Here is an 8,898-nt window from a genome sequence, read left to right on the forward strand (position 1 = left end):
GAGAATAACCTTAGGGTTATTAAATCACTTTACAGAAAAATAATAAAATAGTTGATGTGCTTGCTACATACCGATGCTTTGACATAACTAAAAATGAATTTACTGTTAACTTGGGTATATTATCTTGCACACTGGGTCAAACAGAAATTCCTACTGGCGACATAAATATAGACCTGATTTTAAATAAGATCAACTCTACTAATCATTATGTTAATATGATGCCTAGCTGTAGTTTTGTTGGTATTATAAATGTTCCTACAAGGAAGACGGAAAATTCCAGTTCTTCTCTAGACCACTTTTTTGTTAAATATAACAAAAAAGTAGTTGACAAAACACAACTTAATGGACCAAAATCCCATTTTGCTAAATATTCATTCAATAGAAAAATACTTTCAAAACTAATAAAATTAGCTAAATATTTGTATTATAAATCTTTGGCTCAACAAAATGCTAGTGATCTAAAAAGGTTATAGAATGTAATAAAGGAGGTAGGGGAGACCGGGTCACTCTAAATAACTTTTGTTCCTTTGGCTTGTATGTTATGCCACCTAGGATGTAGCGTGCACACTACCATTCCAACAATCTCTCTTCCTTTGATGTCTGTCCTATTTACGATTTTTGTGTTAGTGTCAGTTTTTGTTTTGAAGAGTGCACGTGAAAAGTTAAAGTACGTTTAATTTTTTGCATCATTTCTTGTCATATTATTTTTTCATAAAGAAACTTAGTTAATTTTAAGACGGGTACATTAAAGTATATCGGATGGAGAAGCGAAAAATCTAAGGTTTGACTAGCAATATTTTTTGGTAGAACATGTATTTTAGGTTAGTTTGAGACACAGTGGCCAGGTTGAAAATGGGGCACAGTGGTCACTACTAATTTATGATAATTCGAGTGACCACTGTACCCCAGTTAATATTTTAATTTTTGTAAAATTCTCCGACATCTTAATATCAATAATAAAGTAATTTATTATCAATATAATTAAGCAAACAATATTCCATTTGCATTTGCTGTATTTTGCTTTCTTTCTAGCTAATATGGTACTAACACACGGTATTATTATACAACACTTCTATTTCAACAATCTCTATTTACTCTAATTTATTATATTAGTGGTTTTTTGGAAAACAAGCTAAGAAATAAATAATATATATTGTACCTAATTGTTTCAGGTTACAAAACCCATATAAAATGCCACGTAATAGAAAACGTAAGACAAATATTGGCTTACTTGACGAAAATGATATGAAAGCAGCTGTTACTGCAGTTTTAAATGGAGGTCTATCTACAAAAGCAGCTTCACTGCGATTTGCCATACCTCGAACCACGTTGCGACGAGATCTTTTAAAATGCTGTTACCAAAATATTAAATTTATATAATATTGGATTATATAATCCAAAAATGCGCCCTAATTACGAATGCCGAAAAATTTTTACACATGAAGAAGAGGCAGTTTTATGCCAATATTTAATTCAGTGCGGAAAACTTCAACATGGCTTACAACCAAAAACCGCTAGAAAGCTAGCTTATGATCTTGCAGTTGCAAATAATAAACAAATTCCGCAAAGTTGGCATACAAATGAATCTGCCGGCCCAGACTGGTTTAGTGCTTTTATGAAACGGAATCCCATTATTTCATTACGAACCCCTGAAGCGACATCTATGTCAAGATCTGTAGCATTCAATAAAGTCGTAGTTCATAAATGGTACGATACTTTTTGGTTAATAGTTAAAACTGTATGAAAAGTATCCTTCTTTAGATGCCAGTAAAATTTATAATGTCGACAAAACTGCATTGACGACTGTGCAAGGATCAACTAAAGTTATTGCAGAGAAGGGTCAGAGACAAGTTGGGCAAGTGACTTCTGCGGAATAAGGCATTCTAGTTACTATGTGTGGAGCAATTAATGCTATTGGAAATTGTGTTCCACCACTATTAGTGTTTCCAAGAGTAAATTTTCATCAAGATCAAGACTGCTCCAATAGGAACAGTGGGAGCAGCCTCGCCCAATGAATGGATGACTTCGAAAATATTTGAATCTTGGTTACAGCATTTTATTAAACATGTCAAGCCCGCGAAAGAAGATCCGATATTACTAATCATGGATAACCATGAAACACACTTATCCTATAAAGTGATCTCCTTAGCTAAAAAATCAGGAATAATTCTGTTCACGCTGCCACCGCACACAAGCCATAAATTGCAGCCTCTGGATAAATGTGTGTATGGACCACTAAAGACATATTATAATAATGCTTGTAAATCTTGGCTGGCTAATAATCCCGGAAAGCGTATCACTATATACGAAATAGCGGAACTTTTAGGCATTGCTTATCCTCTTGCCTTTTCACACAAAAATTGCATATCTGGTTTTGCTAGTACAGGAACATTTGCCCTTAACAAGTTTCTATATGGAGATGCTGAGTATGTAGCAGCAGAAGTCACAGATAAGCCAGAAAAACCAAAGGACCAAACTTCACATATAGAACCTGAGAAGACAGTGAGACCAAACACCCCGTTAAATCAGGTGATACATTAGTGAATCAAAATGAGTCTAGATTATCTTTAATATCTCCTAAAAATTTACGACCATATCCAAAAGTTAATGACATTGAAGAACGAAAAACCGGGCGAAAAAAAAAAGAAGCAGAGATATTGACAAGCACACCTGTAATGAACAGAATAGAACAGGAATATATGGAAAAATGTCGAAAGGAGAGTTTGAAACAAAAACAGAATAAGCAAGACACTGTAAAAGGTAAGAAAAATATAATGAAACTAATGCCATCCAGCAGCGAAAGTGAGGGTGAAATATCAGACTTAGCAGAGAGCCATACTTCCGACGAAGAGATTTTTGAATCAGATGAAGACATTGTTGAACTGGATGAAAATTTGGACAATATTCGTGTTAAGTGCTATGTGTTGGTTCGGTTTGAAACTAAAAAGACAATAAGGTTATATGTGGGCCAAGTCGAAGGTATTGAACGCGACGAATATAAAGTTAATGTCTTAAGGAAGAAAGGCAATAAGTTTGTTTTTCCTCAAGTGAAAGATGAGGCTTCAGTCCCAGTTTTTGATATTGTTTCGATTTTACCAGCCCCTTTAGATTATGGTGGTACTTCCAGATTACGTACAACTTATAAGTTCGGTGTTGACTTTAGTGGATACAATATAATGTATAATCTTTCCTAAATATAAGTTTAAACCTGTATTTCTTTGTTAGTGACCAGTTTGCCCCAATGTCATGGCCACTCTACCCCTGGTGCGGGGTACAGTGGCCAAAAATCAAGGCGGATTAAAATGTTTATTTTTTTTTTAAGAATAAGTGTTTTTTTTAAATATATTTTGCGTTATTAGTATAGACTATGTTCTTTATTTCCCTTAAAGAAAAAATCAAATACCTTAAATGGGTTGAAAAATACGCCAACAATAAGTAAAAGGTGGCCACTGTGACCCGGTCTCCCCTAACTTACGGAGGAGATTACTTCTTACATACTGAATTAACTGATACAAAGCCTACAGCGGAAGAATTCAATATGTTCTTTATTACTATTGGGGCTAAGATGGCAAGTAGAATAGACAATCTTAATACTAACTCTGATAGGTTGGGAGGGGAAAGAGTAGCGACAAACTCCTTTATGCTAACTTTAGTTATGCACAGAGTTCAAAAATCACATGAGTTTAAAAAATGGAGTTAAAGGTGGTGAAGATTAAATAAGTTTAACAATTTCCAAAAGTTTTAATGAACATTTAATGCAACCTCTTTTACATATTGTAACCACGTCTTTCCATAATGGTGTTTTTCCAAAAGCATTAAACAATGCAGTAATAATCCCATTACACACGCATGGTGATAGAAAAATTGTAAACAATTATAGACCTATAGCCTTAACTAGCACTATAAGTGAAATAATTGAAAAATGTCTTCGAACTAAGCTCTTAAAATACTTAGAAAAAAATAGTCCATTAAATCAATTTGCTTTCAGAGAAAATTCAAATACAGAAAATGCACTTTGCAAGGTGACAGAAGTAGTCTTAAAAAAATTAAATCAGGGAAAGAGGGTCATTGCATTGTTGCTAGACCTACAAAAGGCATTTGGCACACTAGATTATACTTGAGAACTTGAAGCATATGGGAGTGAGAGGTATACCAAATAATTTGATTAAATCATATCTGGAAAGAACTTAAAGTACCAAGATTTCTGATAAAGAAAGTAAAAGTCGAGTTTGGTGTGCCACAGGGTGCTGTTCTTTCAACCTTACTTTTCAACATATATATTAATATTTTCTCTGTCATAGGTGAGGATATAGTTTTTTGCTTTGCTGATGATATAGCATTAATTGTGAGTGGCGATGACTGGGAATCTATCAAGAACAAAGCAGAGATTTCTTACAAAAAATTAAAAACTGGTTGGATCAAATTCTACTTTCGTTAAATGCCGAAAAAACTAATTTCATGACTCTTCTCCCTCTTAGATGCGCCCATCCCAGTTTTAAAAATATTAAATTACACAAGATAAATTGTAATCTCTTGTATTGTGATTGTAACAACTTGATTAAAAGAAAAAAGTGTTTAGGCGTCTATATTGATGAGCTTCTTTCATGGAACGAACACATCAAATATTAGTTACAGGTAAAATTAGAACTTATTTTTAAATTTACTGAATTGAGAAATATGCTCTTTCAAGACATTAAAATCTGTCTTCTGTCTAAATTTTGCTTTAGTAGAATCTATAATTAATTATGGTATTGTGGTATGAGGTAGAGAAGCAGGAGTTACAGAAATTAATAAACTTCAAATAGTGCAGAAATGGGTTATTAAAGTAGAGGAAAAGGAGACGGAGCTGGTTTATAAACAGAGTGGCCTACTTTCACCACAACAGTTAGATATGAAGGCAATAATTAGATTCATGTTAAAATCAGGCTGGTATTAACAGAATATTAATCATGAGGTGAATACGAGAAATGCAGCACAAAATAATTTTATGGTGGCAACAATAACATTAAACATATTAAAAGTAAAGCAGGCCATTCTCTTACTACTGATCAATTAATTGCTGAGGAGTTTAACAAATTATTTAGTTCTGTGGGGTCTAACTTGACTAGCAAATTAAATAATTCTAATGACTACAACTTTCCTAGTATAAAGGCCAACAATAACTTCTTTTTAAATCCTATTCTGCCTAGTGATCTTATAAAAATTATCAATTTATTAAAGTACAAAACCTTTAGCACTGTTAATATTTCTAATGAAATAATTAAACTAAATTATAAATCTCTCTTAAAACCTCTGACTTATTTAATAAACCAAATTTTTTCATCTGGCATTTACCCTGATATTCTTAAAAAAACAATTATCCCCCTTTTCAAGGCTGGTAGTAGGGAAGAATCGTCTAATTATAGACCAATTGCTCTTACTAGTTCAGTTAGTAAATTAATTGAAAAATGCCTAAAATTACGACTCACTCAATTTATAAATAAGTATCATTCGTTATCTAATGAGCAGTATGGCTTAAGGGAAAATTGCAGTACAGAGGATGCACTTATAAAGGTAACCAACCACATTGTCTCTGGTTTAAACTCGGGTATGAAATGCATGGCCATTTTTATTGATTTAGCCAAAGCCTTTGACACTGTGTCCCACCATATTTTGCTGAAACGTCTAGGTGATCTGGGTATAAATGGATTACCATATCAATTATTAAAATCGTTTTTAGAAAATAGGCAACAGCAGGTAAAAATTAATGAAACAGTGAGTTCTGGACGTGCGATGGAGTTTGGTGTGCCTCAGGGTACTGTGCTTGGGCCTCTTTTATTTACACTGTACATCAATGGTCTTTTTTCAGTTGTCCCAAAAGATAGTGTGGTGTGTTTTGCTGATGACACTTGCTTAATAATTGAAAATAGCAGTTGGGAGGGAGTCAAAAATAAAGCTGAGTCATTAATATCAAGGGTGAAAAATTGGTTTGATTTCAGTCTGCTCACTTTAAATACCGACAAAACAAAGTTTATGTGTTATGCCAAAAATAATTCTGGTCTGCCAGGTTACATACATTACATTAAGAAATCATAACTTTGATTCCCAAAATTACAATTTTTGCCAGTGTATCACTAAAATTGATTGTGTCAATAGTGTAAAATATTTGGGAGTATTTTTTGACAACTTACTAAAATGGAATGTACATATTGATTACATAATTGGTAAAATACGTAAGTTGTTGTATAAGTTTTACATATTAAGGCATTCTTTGTTAAAAAAGACAATCTTGTCATTGTATAAAACTCTAGCGGAGTCTGTACTTGGTTATGGTATAAGTGTATGGAGTGCTTCTTATATCTGTTCTTGTTCTTCTGTTTTTGAGCAACAACCTCTTGTTGTTGCTCAAAAAGCATTGCTGAAAGTTTGTTTATTTAAAAATAAATTGTACCCATCAACTGATTTGTTTAGTGAGGCAGGAGTTTTTCAGCTGCATCACGTTTATGTAAATTCAGTTACAAGACTTCTTTGTAATAATAAAATAGCTAAAAGTAGACCAGTATTGCCTTTGGCAACCAGGTTTCAAAGTAACAATCCTCTATCCTTTCCTAAAATAAATTTTACTTTTACTAAAAGATCGTTAATTTATACAGCTCCAAAAATTTACTATATGATGTCTCTTGATTTGAGAAATAAACCTTATGCCAGGATCAAGTATAGAATAAAAACTTGGATCATTCATATTAATATTGAGCAATTGTTTGGTTAATGTTAATTTTTGCTATCTTGTAATCACTATACTGTTCAAATAATATTAGATTTTATTTTGTCTGAACTTGATATATCTATATATTTTGAATGGGAACACGCACCAACTTAGTAGTTAATTGTGTTTCCAATTGTATTCTTGGTTACTTTGTATTATTATTTTTTCGAAATAAACATTATTATTATTAATGTCTTATTACAAAACCCTTCCTTATGCCAGAATCACATATACAGTCGAGGGCCAAAGGTTTATAACAGTTTGCCTGCACATTTAAGATCTAAACCATACCAGAAATGCAAGGGAGAAATAATTAAATGGAATATAGCAGGGAATGATCATAATTTATAGTAGTTTTAAATTAACTAAATTTTCTTTTTCCTTCTATGGTTATTCTTTGATGAACGACCTTACGTTTTTTCTTTTTGTTCATAATTTTATATAATATAAGTCATAACATTATACAGTGTACTCCGTCTATAACGTACATGGGATGTAACGTACTTCCGATTATTACGTACTTATAATTCGGAACCCGCCCAAATAGTCTTGCCATTTTACTGGATATAACGTTTTAACTCCGGCTATAACGTTCAATATTTTGCCCAATTGACAGTAATTTCCCGGTTGTAACGTACAAAGGTACGTTATAAGCAGAGTAATTTTCCACCTCTGTCGGGGATTCCCATTAATCGATACTGAGAAGTTTCTCTGTCGTCGCGCGTTGGTAGAACTACTACCGAGTAGTACTTCTACCGAGGCCGCCGGGGATTTCCAGTTCTCGACTCTGAGAATTTTTATAGAACATGCAAAATGAGATGACCGGTAGTTTTAGATTGGACATTGCGTGTTATTGTGCGAGTGCGAGTTTTAGTAGTTTTTTTGGTAAAATGACGGATAAGCGCAGAGAAAAGAAAAAGAAAAAATAGACATCATTAAAAGTATTGAAAGTGGCATTAACAAATCGGAAATTGCGAGAAGGAAAAATATGGCAAAAACAACAGTTTCTACAATTTGGGGCAATCGTGAAAAAATCAAGCAAGCAAGTGAAAATAAATCGCAAAGAATTAAGAAAATTAGGAATCCCGTACGCCCAGATGTGGATCAAGCTCTTATTCGATGGTTTGAGGTGAGAAGAACCGAAAATATTTCTATAAGTGGACCACTTTTAAAAGCAAAAGCGGAAGATTTATCTAAGGGATTACACGATGGAGATTTTAAGTGCTCTACGGGTTGGCTCGAGCGTTTTAAAGTTCGTCACATAGTGTTGTAAAAATCCGGATTAATTCAATGTCCGGACAGCATTGATTCGGATGAATTGAAAATTCGGTTTTTTCATCCGGATTAATTCATCCGCTCGATGTCTCGCCCGTTCGGCAAATTATGCCATGTTTCGGGCTCGATGCTCGACCGTCCGATAAACGTTTTTTATAGCTGTTTTTCGAATATAAGGTATGCATTATGCAACCCATTAGACATTTCGTTTTTACGCATTTTTACATGATGTTAAAACTAAAATAGCTAATTATGTATGTAATAAATCAAGTGTATTTTAAACGATGCAAAATATCCCTACAAAAATGCTTTGTTTACAAAAAAACTTCTGAAGGTCAGGCGACCCTTAAAAAGTTTGAGCGTTCTCATAATGTCTCTTATGTTTCTAAATGAGTACAATAAGGATAGATAAAGCAATAGGTTTAGACAAGGCGACGCGACTATATTGCCGATTGCCGGGTTATTTGTCCGGACGATTTAATTCGGATTCTCTTAGCCGGTGGAACGTGGAACTTCGTGTCACTTCGTGCAAGCTTTTATTTCATTGTCGGTCGAACGGGCGGCGTGTATCCGGACGATTTAGATATCCGGATTGATTCGGACTAATTTGATATTCGGATTGAACGGACGATTAATCCGGACTCTTCGCATCACTATCGTCACAACATCAGTGTCGGCAAAGTGTCCGGTGAAGCAGGAGATGTTAGCAGGGAAGCTGTGGTGAACTGGTTAACCGAGAAATGGCCAGGTATTGCACAAAATTAAAGCTGTGAAGATATTTTTAATGGGGATGAGACCGGACTATTTTACAAGATGACTCCAGACCATACACTGAAATTTAGAGGAGAAAAGTGTGTGGGAGGCAAACAATCAAAGCT

Source organism: Anthonomus grandis, chromosome 1 (assembly GCF_022605725.1).
Source record: "Anthonomus grandis grandis chromosome 1, icAntGran1.3, whole genome shotgun sequence".
Lineage (NCBI taxonomy): Eukaryota > Metazoa > Arthropoda > Insecta > Coleoptera > Curculionidae > Anthonomus > Anthonomus grandis.